The sequence below is a fragment of the Trichechus manatus genome, unplaced genomic scaffold, assembly GCF_000243295.1.
Source record: "Trichechus manatus latirostris isolate Lorelei unplaced genomic scaffold, TriManLat1.0 scaffold00060, whole genome shotgun sequence".
Taxonomy (NCBI): domain Eukaryota; kingdom Metazoa; phylum Chordata; class Mammalia; order Sirenia; family Trichechidae; genus Trichechus; species Trichechus manatus.
Genome location: NW_004443996.1, coordinates 9,625,110 through 9,644,294, shown reverse-complemented (window position 1 = coordinate 9,644,294; position 19,185 = coordinate 9,625,110). Strand labels below are relative to the sequence as shown.

The 19,185-nt window shown below is 37.5% G+C and overlaps 1 non-coding gene and 1 pseudogene across 1 annotated transcript; both read left to right on the top strand.

The window, feature by feature from the left end:
* Positions 1–989: 989 nt before the first annotated feature.
* LOC101352719 (splicing factor, proline- and glutamine-rich pseudogene) lies at positions 990–2,762 on the top strand (annotated as a pseudogene).
* LOC111821038 (U6 spliceosomal RNA) lies at positions 1,736–1,842 on the top strand. Its single transcript, XR_002824521.1, has one exon. It is a non-coding gene; the product is annotated as a U6 spliceosomal RNA (small nuclear RNA).
* Positions 2,763–19,185: the final 16,423 nt, after the last annotated feature.

The following is a 19,185-nucleotide window of genomic DNA, read 5'->3' as shown; positions in this document are numbered from 1 at the left end:
GGGTAGATACATATATCAATGGAGCAGAATAAAAAACCCAGAAATAGACCCACAAAGACACATCCAGTTGATTTTTTACCAAGGTGCATAAGCAATTCACTGGAGGAAGGACTCCAATTAGAAATGGGCAAAAGAAATGAAGGGACATTTTACCAAAGGGGATATGCAAATGAAAAATAAGCATATGAAAAGATGTTCAACATTATTAGCCATAAGGACAATGTAAATTAAAACCAAAATGAGATATCACTGTACACTACCAGGACGGCTAAAATAAATTAAAAAAAAAAGTGACAACACCAAGTGCTGTGACAACATCCAAGGATGTAGAGAAACTGGATCACTCAAACTTTGCTGGTGGGAATGAAGACTGGTACAGCCACTCTGAAAAATAGTTTGGCGTTTTCTTAAAAATCCCAAATATGCAATTACCATACAATCTAGTAATTGCACTCTTGGACATTCATCTCAGAAATGTGAAAACCTATGTTCGCACAAAAATCTGTACATGAATGTTTATAACAGGTTTATTCATAATAGACAAAAGCTGGAAACAACCTAGGTATCCTTCAGTGGGTGAATCCATACCATGGAATACTGTTGTGTGCTGTCAAGTTGATTCGACTCACAGTGATACTATATAACAGAGTAGAATTGCCCCACAAAGTTTCCTAGACTGTTACCTTTACAGGAGCAGATAACGAGGTCTTTTCTCACCAAGCCACTGGTGGTTTCAAACCATGAACCTTTGGATTAGCAGCCTAGCTCTTAATCATTGCATCACTAGGGCTCCTTCATGGAATACTACTCTGTAATAAAAAGGAATGAAATATTGAAATACACAACAACCTGGATAAATCTCCAGAGAATTATGCTGAGTGAAAAAAGCTGATTCCAAAAGGTTACATACTGTATGAGTCAATTTACATAATGTTCTTGAAATGGTAACATTTTAGAAATTGAGAACGTATTAGTTGTTGCCAGGGGTTATGGGGAGGTACAGGTGGGAGGGATTTGGGTGTAGTAGCTATAAAAGGGCAACATGAGGGAATCCATGTAGCGATAGAAATGTTCTGTATCTTGACTTTACCAGTGTCAATGTCCTAGTTGTGATATTGTACTGTACTTTTGCAAGATGTTACCATTGGGACCGGGTGTACTAGTTTCCCATTGGTGCTGCTGTAACAAATTACCACAAACTTTGTGGCTTAAAACAATAGAAATTTATTATCTTGTAGTTCTGGAGGCCAGAAGTCTGAAATGAGTCTTTCATGGCTAAAATGAAGATGTCAACAAGGTTGCTTCCTTCTGGAGGCTCTTAAGGGAGAATCCATTTCCTTGCCTTTTTCAGCTTCTAGTGGCTGTCTATATTCCCTGTGGCCCCTTCCTCCATCTTCAAAGCACATCACTTCAGTCTCTGTTTCCATCATCACAACGCCTTCGCCTCTTCTGTAGTCAAATCTCCTTTTGCTTTTCTCTTATAATGAAGTTTATGATTTGTACTAAGCATCCATCTGGATAATCCAGGATATTTTCTCTATTTCAGGATACTCAATTTAATCACGTCTTCAGAGTTCTTTTTGCTATATAATGAAACATTCATAGGTTCCAGGGATTAGGACTTGGGCATTTTTTCAGTGACATTATTCAGCTTACCACTGGGTAAAGTGTACACATGGTGTATTTTTTTTTACAACTGTATGTGAATCTACAATATCTCAAAATAGAAAGTTTAGTGCTTGCTTCAGCAGCACATATACTAACACTGGAACAATACAGAGAAGGTTGACATGGCCCCTGCACAAGGATGACACGCAAATTCCTGAAGCCTTCCATATTTTTCTGTTGTAATTGTGGATGATGGTGGAAGATCTAAGGGGAAAGGCATTGTTGAATTTTCTTCTAAACCAGCAGCAAAAGGAGCATTTGAAAGATGCAGTGAACGTGTTTTCTTACTGACATCAACTCCTTGTCCAGTCATTGTGGAGCCACTTGAACAATTTGATGAAGATGATTTTCCTGAAAAACTTGCACAGAAGAACCCAATGTATCAAAAGGAGAGAGAAACGCCTCCTCCTTTTGCCCAGCATGGCACATTTGAATATGAATATTCCCAGCGCTGGAAGTCCTTGGATGAAATGGAAAAACAACAGAGGGAACAAATTGAAAAAACCATGAAAGATGCAAAGGACAAATTGGAAAGTGAAATGGAAGATGCCTATCATGAACATCAGGCAAATCTGTTGCGCCAAGATCTAATGAGACGTCAGGAAGGATTAAGACGCATGGAGGAACTTCATAATCAAGAAATGCAGAAACGCAAAGAAATACAGTTGAGGCAAGAGGAAGAACGACGTAGAAGGGAGGAAGAGATGATGATTCATCAAAGTGGGATGGAAGAACATATGAGACGCCAAAGAGAGGAAAGTTACAGCCGGATGGGCTACATGGATCCAAGAGGAGACATGAGAATGGGCGATGGAGCAGCAATGAACGTGGGAGATCCCTATGGTTCAGGAGGCCAGAAATGTCCATCTCTAGGTGGTGGTGGTGGCATAGGTTATGAAGCCAATCCTGGAGTTCCACCAGCAACCATGAATCGTTCCATGACGGGAAGTTACATGCGTACTGAGCGCTTTGAGCAGGGAGGTGCCGGGCCTGTGGGTGGACAGGGTCCTAGAGGAATGGGGCCTGGAATTCCAGCAGGATATGGTAGAGGGAAAGAAGAGTATGAATGCCCAAACAAAAATCCCCGATTTTAGATGTGATATCTAGGCTTTCATTCCAGTTTCTTTTGTCTTTTCTTGTTTGGATACCAATCTTTTAAATTCTTGCATTTTAGTAAGAAAGCTACATTTTTAATAGATGTTAGCAATTTATTAACCTAATGTTGTAAATAATCTGTTTAGGCAGGTAAAATTATGTAATGAAGTGTTTGAAACAGAATAAATTTTTTTTTCCTTTTTTTTAAAAAACTATAATGTCCCTCAAGTTATGGCAGTTTACCTTGTGCCAGTGAATTTTCAAAGTGTACCACATGTTTTTTTACTGTGCTTCAAATAAATAGAAAAAATAGTTACAATACTGATCTTCACCTTTGCCATTCATGCTTCTGTGCACGTTAGGCTAGGTATTCCACTTTGAAAGCATGAGAGTGTCTAGGCCTTTGAATGGTGTATGCCATTTCTGGGAAATTTATTTGGAGGCTGAGTATTGCTTTCTGCAAATAGCTATCACCTTGTTTTAAAAAAGAGTGCATTTTGAGGCAGTTTCATAATTTGATTTGTTTGGCATTATAAGAAGCAAGCTAGTGCTAACTATTTTTAAATGGTTAAATGGTCTGAACTGTAAATCTTCATTCAGGAATGTGTATTAAGATTATGGAATGGGTGTCAAAACCATTGGTAGGGGAAGAAGAGAGGGTTTGGCTAAATGGATCTTTTATGACCCTATATCTATCCTTTCCTTGAAAGTTTTTGAATAAAAAGTGGAAAGATCATTCTCTTGCATTCCCCCCATTCTTGTTTTTAAAAGAACAAATCCCAAGCCCTACAAATGGCTTGCATTGAACTTTTACGTTTGAATTAAAGATTATTAAACATGAAAAAAAAAGTTTAATTAAATTGGAGATAGTCTAACCCTGTATTTTTTAAATGAGCCACTTTAAAAAGGAATAAAAAAGTTTTCACAGACCTTCACTATTAACATAAATGATACTTGTCATCTTTTACATAAATATAACCAAATATAAAACTAAATTTCTTATGTTTATACCTCTTAGTGCTGGAAGATGAGCCCCTCAGGTTGGAAGGCACTCAAAATATGACTGGGAAAGAGCCGCCTCCTCAAAGTAGAGTCAACCTTAATGACATGGATGGAGTAAACTGTTCAGGACCTTCATTTGCTGATGTGGCATGACTCTAAATGAGAAGAAACAGCTGCAAACATCCATTAATTGGAACGTGGAATGTATGAAATATGAATCTAGGAAAATTGGAAGTCGTCAAAAATGAAATGGAATGCATAAAGATCAGTATCCCAGGCATTAGTGAGCTGAAATGGACTGGTATTGGCCATTTTGAATCAGACAATCATATGGTCTACTATGCCGGGAATGACAAATTGAAAAAGAATGGTGTCACATTCATTGTCAAAAGAACATTTCAAGATGTATCCTGAAGTACAATACTGTCATTGACAGGATAATATACATACGCCTACAAGGAACACCAATTAATATGACTATTATTGAAATTTACACATCAACCACTAAAGACAAAGATAAGGAAAATGAAGATTTTTACCAAATCCTGAAGTCTGAAATGGATCAAACATGCAATCAATCAAGATGCATTGATAATTATTGGTGATTGGAATGTGAAAGTTGGAAACAAAGAAGGATCCATAGTTGGAAAACATGGCCTTGGTGATAGAAACAACACTGGAGATCATATGGTAGAATTTTGCAAGAACAATGATTTATTCATTGCAAATACCATTTTTCAACAACATAAATGGTGACTATACACGTGAACCTGGCCAGATGGAATACACAGGAATAAAAGCGACTACATTTGTGGAAAGAGCCGATACAGACGCTCAATAACAGTTAGAACAAGGCCAGGGGATGACTGCGGAAAAGACCATCAATTGCTCATATGCAAGTTCAAGTTGAAACTGAAGAAAATTAAAACAAGTCCACAGGAGCAAAAATACGACTTTGAGTATATTCCACCTGAATTTAGAGACAATCTCAACAATAGATTTGACACATTGAACATTAATGAAAGGAGAACAGAAGAGTTGTGGGAGGACATCATACATAAAGAAAGCAAAAGGTCATTAAAAAGACAAGAAAGAAAAGACCAAAACGGATGCCAGAAGAGACTCTGTAACTTGCTCTTGAAAGTAGAATAGCTAAAGTGAATGGAAGAAATGATGAAGTAAAAGAGCTGAAAATAAGATTTCAAAGGGCAGCTCAAGAGACAAAGTATTATAATGAAATGTGCAAAGAGCTGGAGTTAGAAAACTTAAAGGGAAGAAAACTCTTGGCATTTCTCATGCTGAAAGAACTGAAGAAAAAATTCAAGCCTCAAGTGGCAATATTGAAGGATTCTATGGGCTAAATATTGAACAACATGAAGCATCAAAAGAAAATGGAAGGAACACACAGAGTAGTGTACGAAAAAGAATTGGTCGACATTCAACCATTTCAGGAGGTAGCATATGATCAGGAACGAATGGTACTGAATGAAGTGGTCCAAGCTGCACTAAAGGCATTGGCAAAAAATAAGTCTCCAGGAATTGACAAAATACCAATTGAGATGTTTCAACAAACAGACGCAGTGCTGGAGGTGCTTACTCGTCTATGCCAAGAAATTTGGAAGACAGCTACATGGCCAACCAACTGGAAGAGATTCATATTTATGCCTATTTCAAAGAAAGGTGATCCAACAGAATGTGGAAATTATCAAACAATATCATTAATATTACAGGCAGGTAAAATTTTGCTGAAGATAATTCAAAAGTGGACAGGAAACTGCCAGAAGTTCAAGCTAGATTCAGAAGACTATGTGGAATGAGGGATATCGTTGCTGATGTCAGATGGATCTTGGCTGAAAGAAGAGAGTACCAGAAAGACGTTTACCTGTGTTTTATTGACTATGCATAGGCATTCGAGTGTGTGGCTCATAACAAATTATGGATAACATTGCGAAGAATGGGAATTCCAGAACACGTAACAGTGCTCATGTGGAACTTGTACATAGATCAAGAGACAGTTATTTGAATGGAACAAGGGGATACAGTGTGATTTAAAACTAGGAAACGTGTTCATCAGGGTTGTATCCTTTCACCGTATTTATTCAATCTGTATGCTGAGCAAATAATCTGAGAAGCTGGAGTATATGAAGAAGAACAGGGCATCGGGGTTAGAGGAAGACTCATTAATAACCTTCAAAATGCAGAAAACACAACCTTGCTCACTGAAAGCGAAGAGGGCTTGAAATACTGATGAAGATCAAAGACTACAGCCTTCAGTATGGATTACACTCCAACATAAAGAAAACAAAAATCCTCACAACTGGACCAATAAGCAACATCATGATAAACTGAGAAAATATTGAAGTTGTCAAGGATTTCATTTCATTTGGATCAAAAATCAATGCCCATGGAATCAGCAGTCAAAAAAATCAAACGACACATTTCACTGGGCAAATCTGCTGCAAAAGACCTCTTTAAAGTGTTAAAAAGCAAAGACATCACTTTGAGAACTAGGGTGCGTCTGACCCAAGCCATGGTATTTTCAGTCACCTCACATGCATGAGAAATCTGGACAATGAATAAGGAAGAGCGAAGAATTGATACATTTGAATTGTGGTGCTGGCAAAGAATATTGTATATACCATGGACTACTAGAAGAGCAAACAAATCTGTCTTGGAACAAGCACAGCCAGAATGCTCATTAGAAGCAAGAATGGCAAGACTTCATCTCAGGTACTTTGGACATGTTATCAGGAGGGACCAGTTCCTGGATAGGGACATCACACTTGGTACATTAGAGGGTCAGGAAAAAAAAAGAAGGCCCTCAAGGAGATGGATTGACACAGTGGCTTCAACAATGGTCTCAAAAGTAGCAATGATTGTGAGGATGACGCAGGACTGGGCAGTGTTTCTTTCTGTTGTACATAGAGTCTCTAGGAGTTGGAACGAACTCGACGGCACCTAACAACAACATACTTTTTAGACACCCAAATAAAATTGAAAAATTAAGCAAAACAATATAAAAAAACTAATGAAATTCAAATTAAAAAATAATTTAATATGATGGATGACGTTGTTTGGATAAAACTAAATTTCTGTTGTTATTAAGTGCCATCAAGTATGATAGTAATAGCAATATGTATATGAGGTCTTTGTTTTTATACTTGTCATCTTCATTCTTCTGCTTTTGTGCATTATGAACTACCATTTGAGTAATTGGTATTGTAGTGTATATCTAGTGTTTTCCTCCCACCTTCCCTTTTTTTTCTGGTAACAGCATCCTGCTTTTAATTTGAGGAATGCCCCTCTCTCTTTCTATGTGTTCTTAATGGAACTGTCAATCACAGTGTCTCGTAGCTTCTGGTCATGGGGTGAGCACATGACACAAGCTAGGCCAATCAGGCTTACAGTTCTGAAAATATGATTCCTAAGTAGGGGGACAAAAGGATTAAATCAGTTATAGTTGTGTCCACATTGTGTACATTGTTTCATGCAAAAGTGTGATGGTTAATGTTATGTGTCAACTTGGCTAGGCTATGACTCTCAGTGATTTGGCAGACACTATGTAATCACGTCCCATTTTGTGATCTGATGTGAGCAGCCAATCAGTTGGAAGAGGAGTTTCCTTGATAAAAACGAATCTTCTGGTAAAGCTCTCTCTCTCTTTTATCTCATGCGCTAACAAATGCACGCAACCCTGCATCTAACCTCCAGTTTTTGGGATGTAAGCCAGCAGAGGCCTCCAGAAGTCCAGCCTGCTGCCCAACCTGCAGATATTGGATTTGCCAACTCCTGTAACCCCGTGAGCCTGCAGAGGTCATCAGCCTGTCATTTGACCCACGGATTTGGGACTTGTCAGCCTCCTCAATCGTGTGAAGCCATTTCCTCACGATTGCATGAGCCATTTTCTTGAAGTAAATTTCTCTTTATATATATCTATATACACTTCACTGGTTTTGCTCCTCTAAAGAACCCAGACCAAGACACATAATGTCATAGAATTTCGGCTATTTAGATCTTTGTAACTTCCTTCGTACCTGCACTTTGTGAAGTTTGGTTGTTCAGCTTTTCTTTTGATTGTGTGAGTGACCCATTGTCCTTCCAGTAAATTATTTTTTTGCTCAAGTTATCCAGAGTTGATTTCTGTTATTTGCAACCAAAAAACAAAACCAGTATAGAAATTGATCCTAAAGAGTGGTTTGTAGGCAACAGAATCCCAGAGAAACATGGGTATTTAGGATGAGTTATCTAGCTAAGAAGTGGCATAAAGTTGTGAGACACACATTCATATTTCAGCCCACAGTATGCAGTGATAAAACAGCTAAATAATTTATTGCATGAGGTAATCTAAGACCAAGGGCCCACTGAGAGCACACATCTGGGGACTTTTCATGGACTAATGTAAGGAAACGAGAAACCCTAGACCCCAAAATATCATGGTTACTTCTGATGGCATGGATAATTAAAAGTAAGAGAACTAAAAATTTAAATCCTTCAGTTTTCAATTCAAGGAACAGAATGAAATTCGGAGTGTTTTTGTGACTGGCTGAAACTGTAGGGCTAATATAGCTGACAAACTCCAAGATGGATTGTGTCAGTTGTTAAATTAAAATGCCAATTGAATTTTCAGCCCTGACTGGATTCTTATATAGAAGTTAGGGTATTTCTTGGGAAATACTGGTATCCTGATAAAGAGAATAGAGGACTTGGGGAATTGCAAACTTTCCAAATCCTCTGATATCTTCCTCACTATGTCTATGTTGCCTTAAGAAATGGTCTCTCATTTCAGCTAGCACTGAGACGGCCAAGAAAGATGATACATTGACATCTACAGAATGAACCATTTTGTCCATCTGATTGTTAAAAATCTTTTGCTGCAGAGGTAAAGTTCAGATGAGCATTTATATGGCACTTGAATATTCTATGATGGCACAGTGGTTAAGTTCTTAGCTGCTAACCAAAAGGTCGGGGTTCAAATCCACCAGCCACTCCTTGGAAACCCTACGGAGCAGTTCTACTTTGCCCTATAGGGTCACTATGAGTCAGAATCAACTCGATGGCAATGGATTTGGTTTCTGTTTTGGGCTCTTTTGAGGAAGTTCATCCTCTATTCCTTCCCCAACTATTCTTATCACCAATAGTGTTCTTTCCAAATCCCTGGGTTTCTGACCATTAGTCACTGCCTAGGAATGAATGTATATCCTGGCCTTAGGCTATTTCTCCTTGTAGACAAAGTATACAGGAAGATATACTGCTTAAAGTTCTGCCCATTTTGGGACTCTTTCTTATCTAATGGACTTCTTGTTACTCCTGACTGAAACTGTGATGCCACATCTTTCCACTTTGAGATGGTGCAGTTATTATCATAAACAGCCATGTATCTGAAGCTAACCTTATCTTAGGTCAACACTCCATGAAGCCATAGATGCAAACCAAGAGAGAAACAACAATGCGGCAGAAGCAGGTATTCTAAAGGGTGTAAGCAAATTTCCTGTGCAACTTATCTGGGCCTTCATGATCTCCTTAGGATGAGTATCCAATTAACTCCTCCACTTGATGGATACATGGGTTTCATTGTGCATAATTCATGATGGGCAACTCAGGTCATATGGCCAGCTGATGAGCAATGTTCAGCATTCAGTTTTCCCTGGAGTCCAGTAGAAAATCAGGACCTGTTTCTCATTTATTCATTCAACTTACAATATACTGATCACTCACTAGTGCCAGGCATTATTCTGAGCTCTGGAGATGCAGCAAGGAATAAGACAGACAAGACCCCTATTCTCCTAAAGCTTACATTCTAGTGATGGGAGACAATATACAAACAACCATGTAAATAAAAATTTCAGGTTCTAATAAGTACAATGAAGGTAAAAGCAACATGAATTCTGTGGTTGCAGGACGCTTAACATTTTGACATTGGGACATACCAACCTAATGAAGCCATACATGCTTAAGAAATTCTAAACACTATCACGGGACTCTAATGTGATCTTAAACATGAATAATAACTTGGCCACTGAGATCTCATAGCATAAATTCAGGTGATCCAGAAAATCATTAAAATATCTTTGAAATGAAAACCAATAAGTGCCTAAAGCAAAAAATGTTTTAGAATTTTTAGGTACTCAAACATCCAGGGATACATCCATGGGGCACACAGAAGTCTTCAGATCCCAGTTCAGGAACACTTAATCTAGTCCAACCTCCTCATTTTAAATATGGGAAAACTCAGGCCCAAGGAGAGTAATTTACTTAAGGTCCTGCAGCTCATTTCTTGTGTGTTTATCATTTATGTCTCATGTGTCTATAACCTATTATTATATCTCATTCATTTCAAAAATGAATTAAGACAACTTACAGCAAAATACATGCATATATATTTTACTATAATTTTTCATTTTTTGTGCCTCTGATTTTTGATCTGAAAAAAAAGGAGATAGAAATAGTGTCTACCTCATAGATTTGTTTTGAGATTAAATGAGATAATTCATGTAAAGAACTTAGACTAGTGTCTGACAAATGGTAAGCCTCTATTATGTTTATTATTGTCCTATTGTTAGACATTGATGTTCTTCATTTCTTTTATCTATTATAAATAGCATGATGAACTACCTTGTGGAACATCTTTGTTCACATCTCTATTTTTTTTACATTTTTTAAAATTTTATTGTTGTAATTAAATGGAGTTTACATTTCAAGTTAGTCTCCCATACAAAATTTTTTTTTACATACATTGTTATGAGACCCCATTCTGTGACAGCACACTCCTCCCCTCCCACTTCCCGATTCCCCATGAACATTCAACCAGCTCCTAACTCTGTCTGCCTTCCCATCTCACCTCTGGACAGAAGCTGCCCCTTTGGTCTCTTGTATCTACTTGACTAAGAGACACATTCTTCACAAGTATCACTTTATGTCCCACAGTCCAGTCCAATCCCTATTTGAAGAGTTGGCCTCGGAATTTGTTTTAGTTCTGGGCTGATAGACAGTCCAAGGGCCATGCTTTCTGGGGTACCTCCAGTCTCAGTCAGACCATTAAGTCTGGTCTTCTTACTAGAATTTGAGTTCTGCATCCCATCGTTCTACTGCTCCATCAGGGACTTTCTGTTGTGTTCCCTGTCAGGGCGTTCATTGGTGGTAGCTGGGCACCATCTAGTTCTTCTGGTCTCAGGGTGATGAAGTCTCTGGTTTATGTGGCCCTTTCTGTCTCTTGGGCTAATACTTTCCTTGTGTCTTTGGTGTTCTTCATTCTCCTTTACTCCAGGTGGTTGGGACCAATTGAAGCAGCTCAGATGGCTGCTTGCAAGTTTTTTAGACCCCAGACACCACTCACCAAAATAGGATGCAGAACATTTTCTTAATAAGCTTTGTTATGCCAATTGACATAGATCACATCTCTATTTTTAAGAGATAAGTTCTTAGACATGAAATCACTGATTCCAAGGGTATAAAATTATAAAGCTTTTGATACATATTATTATGTTGTTGTTGTTAGCTGTCATTGAGTAAGCCCCTGATTCATTAGGACCACATATTTTACAGTGTAGAACCAGTCTTCACAGTGTTACTTCCATCCAAAAATTTGTACCGTTTTATTCTCCCATCAGAGGTATATGAAAGTATTTGCTTACCCATACATCCGCACTAACACAGAATATTATCTTTTTTTTTAACTTTTGCCTAATCTGATAGGTGAAAGATGACACGGGATTCCTTATTATCAAAGGATTATTGATGCCAGAAAGAAAGATCACTTAAAATTTCAGAGTAGTGAAAAATTTGGTTGGATTGAGGATTTTATCTTGAAAAATGAAATGATAAATTTTGAAAATAAATTTATTTCATTTTATATTAAATACAAGTAAGCTACAATTACATTTAGGCAGGTTATCCTACAATGAATCAAGTGATGGTGTGGGGGAAGCGCAGTGTAATTTTTTACACAATTATAACATGTATGGTGTGATATATACCACTTCATATTTGACTTCCATAGCATGATTATAAAAAGAGTCATTTTGCAAAAAGTAATTGTGGCCTTCATCAAGTTTCCCATGGGGCTTTCTTAATCCTTTCATAGTCAAAATTCCCCTTTTGAAATAGTTATCCTGTCATTATTTCGGATTTTCTCATGTTCAGTTGTTAACTGATCTAAATCTGCCAGTTCTTCATTTGTCAGTATCTTAGTATGTGATTCAAGCCATTAACTTCATTTCTTTCATTAACTTCATAAAATCCTACATCTTTTGCAATTTTTGAAATTTTAATTTGCAGTCCATTTGCATTGCATTTGCACTATATTTTCAGATGTGTGATAACATTCCCAAATTAATGAGAAATCAATTGATAAAGATGTCAAGATACTTAGTAATAGGTATTACTGTGAGGTAGGGAAAAAATTTGAATAGGGACTAATTTTGTAATTAGTCATTTATTAGGGAGTATTTTTTGCTGATGTGGCATGACTCAAAATGAGCAGGAACAGCTGCAAACATCCATTAATAATCTGAATGTGGAATGTATGAAGTATGAACCTAGGAAAATTGGAAGTCATCAAAAATGAAATGGAACTCATAAACATCGATATCCCAGGCGTTAGTGAGCGCAAATGGACTGGTATTGGCCATTTTGAATCATACAATCATACGGTCTACTATGCCTGGAATGATAAATTGAGGAAGAATGGATGTCAGAAGAGACTCTGAAACTTGCTCTTGAAAGTAGAGTAGATAAAGCAAAAGGAAGAAATGATGACGTTAAAGAGCTGAACAGAAGATGTCAAAGGGCAGCTCGAGAAGATAAAGTATTATAATGAAATGTGCAAAGACCTGGAGTTAGAAAACCAAAAGGGAAGAACACGTTTGGCATATCTCAAGTTGAAAGAACTGAAGAACAAATTCAAGCCTCGAGTTGCAACATTGAAGGTTCTACGGGGAAAATACTGAATGACCCAGGAAACATCAAAAGAAGATAGAAGGAATATAAAGAGTCACTGTACCAAAAAGAATTGGTCAATGTTCAAATATTTCAGGAGGTAACATATGATCAAGAACTGATGGTACTAAAGGAAGAGGTCAAGCTGCACTGAAGGCATTGGTGAAACACAAGGCTTAGCTCCAGGAATTGATGAAATACCAACTGAGATGTTTCAACAAAAGGATGCAGTGCTGGACGTGCTCACTTGTCTGTGCCAAGAAATTTGGAAGACAGCTACATGGTCAACTGACTGGAAGAGATACATATTTATGCCCATTCCAAAGAAAGGTGATCAAATGGAATAAGGAAATTATCAAACAATACCGTTAATATCACACACAAGTAAAATTTTGCTGAAGATAATTCAAAAGTGGTTGCAGCAGTACAGGGACAGGAAACTGCCAGAAGTTCAAGCTGGATTCAGAAGAGGACATGGAACGAGGGATATCATCGCCGATGTCAGATGGATCTTGGCTGAAAGCAGAGAGTACCAGAAAGATGTTACCTGAGTTTTATTGACTATGCAGAGGCATTCGACTGTGTGGATCATAACAAATTATGGATAACATTGCAAAGAATCGGAATTCCAGAACGTTTAATTGTGCTCATGAAGAACCTGTACGTAGAGGGAGAAGCAGTCATTCGAACAGAACAAGGAGATACTGCATGGTTTAAAGTCAGAAAAGTTGTGCATCAGGGTTATATCCTTTCACCATACTTATTCAATTTGTATCCTCAGAAAATAATCAGGGAAGCTGGACTATATGAAGAACAATGGGACATCAGGATTGCAGGAAGACTCATAAACAACTTGCAATATGCAGATGACATAATCTTGCTTGCTGAAAGTGAAGCGGACTTGAAATACTGATGAAGATCAAAGACTATAACCTTCAGTATGGACTGCACCTCAACATAAAGAAAACAAAAATCCTCACAACTGGATCAATAAGGAACATCATGATAAATGGAGAAAATATTGAAGTTGTAAAGGATTTCATTTCACTTGGATCCACAATCAACTCCCAACGAAGCAGCAGTCAAGAAATCAAACGATGTATTGCATTGGGCAAATCTGCTGCAAAAGACCTCTTTAAAGTGTTAAAAAGCAAAGATGTCACTTTGAGGACTAAGATGCACCTGACCCAAGACGTGGTATTTTCAATTGCCTTGTAGGCATGCAAAAGCTAGACAATGAATAAGGAAGACCGAAGAAGAATTGATGCCTTTGAATTGTGGTGTTGGTGAAGAATATTAAATATACCACGGATTGCCAGAAGAACAAACAAATCTGTCTTGGAAGAAGTACAGTCAGAATGCTCCTTAGGAGCAAGGATGGAAAGACTTCATCTCACATAATTTGAACACGTTATAAGGAGAAACCAGTCTCCAGAGAGGGACATCATGCTTGGTAAAGTAGAAGGTCAGCAAACAAGAGGAAGACCCTCAATGAGATGGATTGACGCAGTGGCTGCAATAGTGGGCTCAAGTATAACAAGGACTGTGAGGATGGTGCAGGACTGGGCAGTGTTTAATTCTGTTGTACATAGGGTTGCTATGAGTTGGAACTGACTAGAAGGAAACTAACAACAACAACAGCATTTTTTGTTACGATGACCTTGGGTGTCTTGTTCTTATAACTTCAGAAGCTAGGAAAATAAATACTTGGATAACAATGATCCTCTTCTATGTCATTGTTTGATATTACTTTCATTGCATGTAAATTTGTCTTCTGATATTTACTGGTCATTCACTTCTTTTATGAAATTTCTGTTCATGTCCATTGCCCATGTTATTGGGCTATTACTAATTTTCTAAATAATTTCTGAGAGCTAATTAAATATTGAGAATAGTAACCCTTTATCATCCAGGTTCACAACAATACATTTCCCAGTTTGGTGTTTGACTTTTAAATTTGTTCATTATTTTTATTTAGAAGTTTTTTCAATTTCATGTAAACGTATCTAATAGATTTTCATTTATATTTCTTCTATTTATCTTATAGTTAAAAATTTTTCCATATATTGTAATAAAAAACTTACTCATATATTCTTCTAATCTTGCCATGCTTGTATTTAACCTACCTAGACTTTTTTTTGACAGAATTAGATGAGGTAAGGATCTATTTCCCCATACCCTGTCCCAAATAATTAATCAACAGTCTAAGTGTCATTTGTTAAACAATCTCTTACTCACTGATCTAAAATGCAACATTTTGTTTATTACATTCTCATTTACTTGAGTACGTTTGGGAGCATTTCTTTTCTTTTATTAATTTCTCAGTGTGGGCATCAATTCCACCCTGTCCTAATTATTATGGCCTTATAAAGTATTTTAATATCTGAGAGGGAAAGTTCTCCCTTCTTTTTTTAAAATTGATCTTTTTTTACATATTTATTCTTACAAATAATCTTTAGAATTACTTTGTTGATTTCTAAGAAAATTCTGTTGGGATTATTGTTGCAATCACAATAAATCCGTAGCTTAATTTGGAAAGAATTTACATATAAACCTATATTAATTTGGCTTGCTTTTTTTATGCCTTTCAGTGAAGTTTTATAGTTTTATTCTTCTAGGTCCTCTACTTTTATTATTTATTTTTCTTCCTAAGTATTTTATAGCATCTATTTCTATAAGGAATGACATGTCTCTTTCCATTGTATTTTTAAATTACTTCATTGTGGATATATGTTGGTTTTAGGTGCTGTTGAGTTGGCTGCAACCAATAGTTACCCTGTGTATAGCAGAACAAAACATTGCCCAGTCCTGCACCATCTTCACAATAGTAGGAATGTTTGAGACCTTTGTTGCAGCTACTGTGTCAATCCATTTCATTGAAGGTCTTTCTCTTTTTTGCTGACCCTCTACTTTACCAATAATGATGTCCTTCTCCAGGGATTGGTCCCTTCTGATAACATGTCCAAAGAAAGTGAGAGGAAATCTTGCAATCCTTGCTTTTAAGGGGCATTTTGGCTGTACTTGTTCCAAGACAGATTTGTTTGTTCTTCTGGCAGTCCATGGTATAGTCAATATTCTTTGCCAGCACCATCATTTAAATGTGTCAATTCTTCTGTCTTCCTTATTCATTGTCCAGCTTTTGCATGCATATGAGGCGATTGAAAATACCATGGCGCAACTTAGTCATCAAGTGACATCATCGTTTTTTTAAGATTTTAAAGAGGTCTTCTGCAGCAGATTTGCCCAATGAAGTACGTCATTTGATTTCTTGAGTGCTGATTTCATGGGCATTAATTGCTGATTCAAGTAAAATGAAATCCTTGACAACTTAAATATTTTCTCCACTTATCATGATGTTACTTATTGGTCTGGATGTGAGGATTTTTGTTGTCTTTATGTTGAGGTGTAATCCGTACAGAAGGCCGTAGTCTTTGATCTTTATCAGTAAGTGCTTCAAGTTCTCTTTAATTTTGGAAGTGTCATCTGCCTATCCCACGTGGTTAATGAGTTTTCCTCCAATCCTGATGCCCCATTCTTCTTCATATAGTCTAGTTTCTCATATTTGCTCAGCATACAGATTGAATATTTATGGCAAAAGAATACAACCCTGACACACACCTTTTCTGATTTTTTAAATTTTAAAAAAAAAATTTTCCCATACAAAAATTTCTACATTCATTGTTATTGGACTCTAATTGCTCTCCCCATACTGTGACAGCACACTCCTCCTTTCTACCCCTGATTCCGCATGTCCATTCAACCAGCTCCTAACCCTCTCTACTTTCCCATCTCACCTCCGGACAGAAGCTGCCTGTTTAGTCTCTTGTAGCTACTTGAGCTAAGAGGAGCATTCCTCACGAGTATCAGTTTATGTCCCACAGTCCAGTCTAATCCCTGCCTGAAGAGTTGGCCTCGGAAATTGCTTTAGTTCTGGGCTGATAGAGAATCCAGGGGCCATACTTTCCAGGGTACCTCCAGTCTCAGTCAGGCCATTAAGTCTGGTCTTCTTACTAGAATTTGAGTTCTGCACCCCATCTTTCTGCTGCTCCATCAGGGACTCTCTGTTGTGTTCCTTGTCAGGGCGGTCATTGGTGGTAGCTGGGCACCATCTAGTTCTTCTGGTCTCAGGCCAATGAAGTCTCTGGTATATGTGGCCCTTTCTGTCTCTTGGGCTAATACTTTCCTTGTGTCTTTGGTATTCTTCATTCTCCTTTACTCCATGTGGTTGGGACCAATTGATGCATCTCAGATGGCTGCTTGCAAGCTTTTAAGACCCCAGAAGCCACTCACCAAAGTAGGATGCAGAACATTTTCTTAATAAGCTTTGTTATGCCAGTTGACCTAGATGTCCCCTGAAAGGATGGTCCCCAGACCCCTACCCCTGCTACTCTGACTCTCAAAGTATTTGATTTTATTCAGGAAAATTCTTAGCTTTATTTTAGTCCAGTTGTGCTGACTTTCCCTGTAGTGTGTGCTGTCCTTCCCTTGGCCTAAGATGATTCTTTATCTACTATCTAGTTAGTAAATAACCCTCACCCTCCCTCCCCACCCCAGTAACCATCAAAGAATGTTTTATTCTGTGTTTAACCCTTTTCTTGAGTTCTTATAATAGTGGTCTTATACAGTATTTGTCCTTCTGTGACTGACTAAATTCACTCAGCATAATAAGTTCCAGCTTCCACCATGCTATACAGTGTTTCACGGCTTCATCATTGTTCTTTATTGTTGTGTAGTATTCCATTCTGTGGATATACCGTAATTTGTTTATTCATTTGTCTGCTGATGGGCACCTGGGTTGTTTCCATCTTTTTTCTGTTGTGAACAGTGTTGCAATGAACATGGGAGTACATATATATCTATTCGTGTGACGGCTCTTATTTCTCTAGGATATATGCCAAGGTGCAGGATAGCTGGATCCTATGGTACTTCTATTTCTAGCTTTTTAAGGAAGCACCAAATCAATTTCCTAAGTGGTTGTACTATTTTACATTCCCACCAACAGTGTATAAGTGTTCCAGTCTATCCACAACCTCTCCAGCATTTATTATTTTGTGTTTTTTGGATTAGTGCTAGCCTTGTTGGGGTGAGATGATATCTCATTGTAGTTTTGATCTGCATTTCTCTAATAGATAATGATCTTGAGCATTTCTTCATGTGTCTGTTAGCCTCCTGAATATCTTCTTTGGTGAAGTTCTTGTTAAAATCCTTTGCCCAATTTTTAATTGGGTTGTTTGTCTTTTTGTTTTTGAGGTTTTGCAGTATCTTGTAGATTTTAGAGATTAAACGCTGATCGGATTTGTAGTAGCCACAAATTTTTTTCCGGTCTGTAGGTTGTCGTTTTACTCTTTAAGTGAAGTCTTTTGATGAGCATAAGTGTTTGATTTTTAGAAGCTCCCATTTATCTAGTCTCTCTTTTGGTGCTTGTGCATTGTTAATTATGGTTCATATTGTGTTTATGCCATGTATTAGGACTACAAGCATTGTCCCTATTTTTCTTCCATGATCTTTATCGTTTTCGAATTTATATTTAAGTCTTTGATCCATTTCGAGTTAGTTTTTGTGCATGGTGTGAGGTATGTTCTTGTTTCAGTTTTTTGCTGATGGATATCCAGTTATGCCAGCACCGTTTGTTAAATAGACTGTCTTTTCCCCAGTTAACGGACTTTGGGCCTTTGTCAAATATTAGCTGCTCATAGGTGGATGAATTCATGTCTGGATTCTCAACTCTGTTTCATTGGTCCATGTATCTGTTGTTGTACCAATACCAGGCTGTTCTGACTGCCGTGGAGATATCATAGGTTCTAAAATCAGGTAGTGTAAGGCCTCCCACTTTGTTCTTCTTCTTGAGTAATGCTTTATTTATTTAGGGCCTCTTCCCTTTTAAAATGAAGTTGGTGATTTGTTTCTCCATCTCATTAAAAATGCTGGTGGAATTTGGATCAGGATTGCATTGTATCTGTAGATTGCTTTGGGTAGAATTGACATTTTCACTATGTTGAGTCTACCTATCCATGAGCAAGGTATATTTTTCCACCTATTCAGGTCTCTTTTAGTTTCTTGCATTACTGCCTCATGGTTTTCTCTGTATAGATCATTTGCATCTCTGCTTAGATTTATTCCTATGTATTTTATCTTCTTGGGGGCTATTGTAAATGATATTGATTTGGTATATCTTCTTCAGGGTTCTCTTTGTTGGTGTCAAGGAATCCAACTGATTTTTGTACGTTTATTTTGTATCCTGAAACTTTGCTGAAATCTTCTATTAGTTCCAGTAGTTTTCTTGTGGATTCTTAGGGGTTTTCTGTGTATAAGATCATATCATCTGCATATAGAGATACTTTGACTTCTTCCCTACCAATTTGGATTCCCTTTATTTCTTTTTGCAGCCTAATTGCTCTGGCTGGGACCACCAGCACAGTGTTGAATAAGAGTGATGATAGAGGACATCCTTGTCTGGTTCCCATTCTCATGGGGAATGCTTTCAAA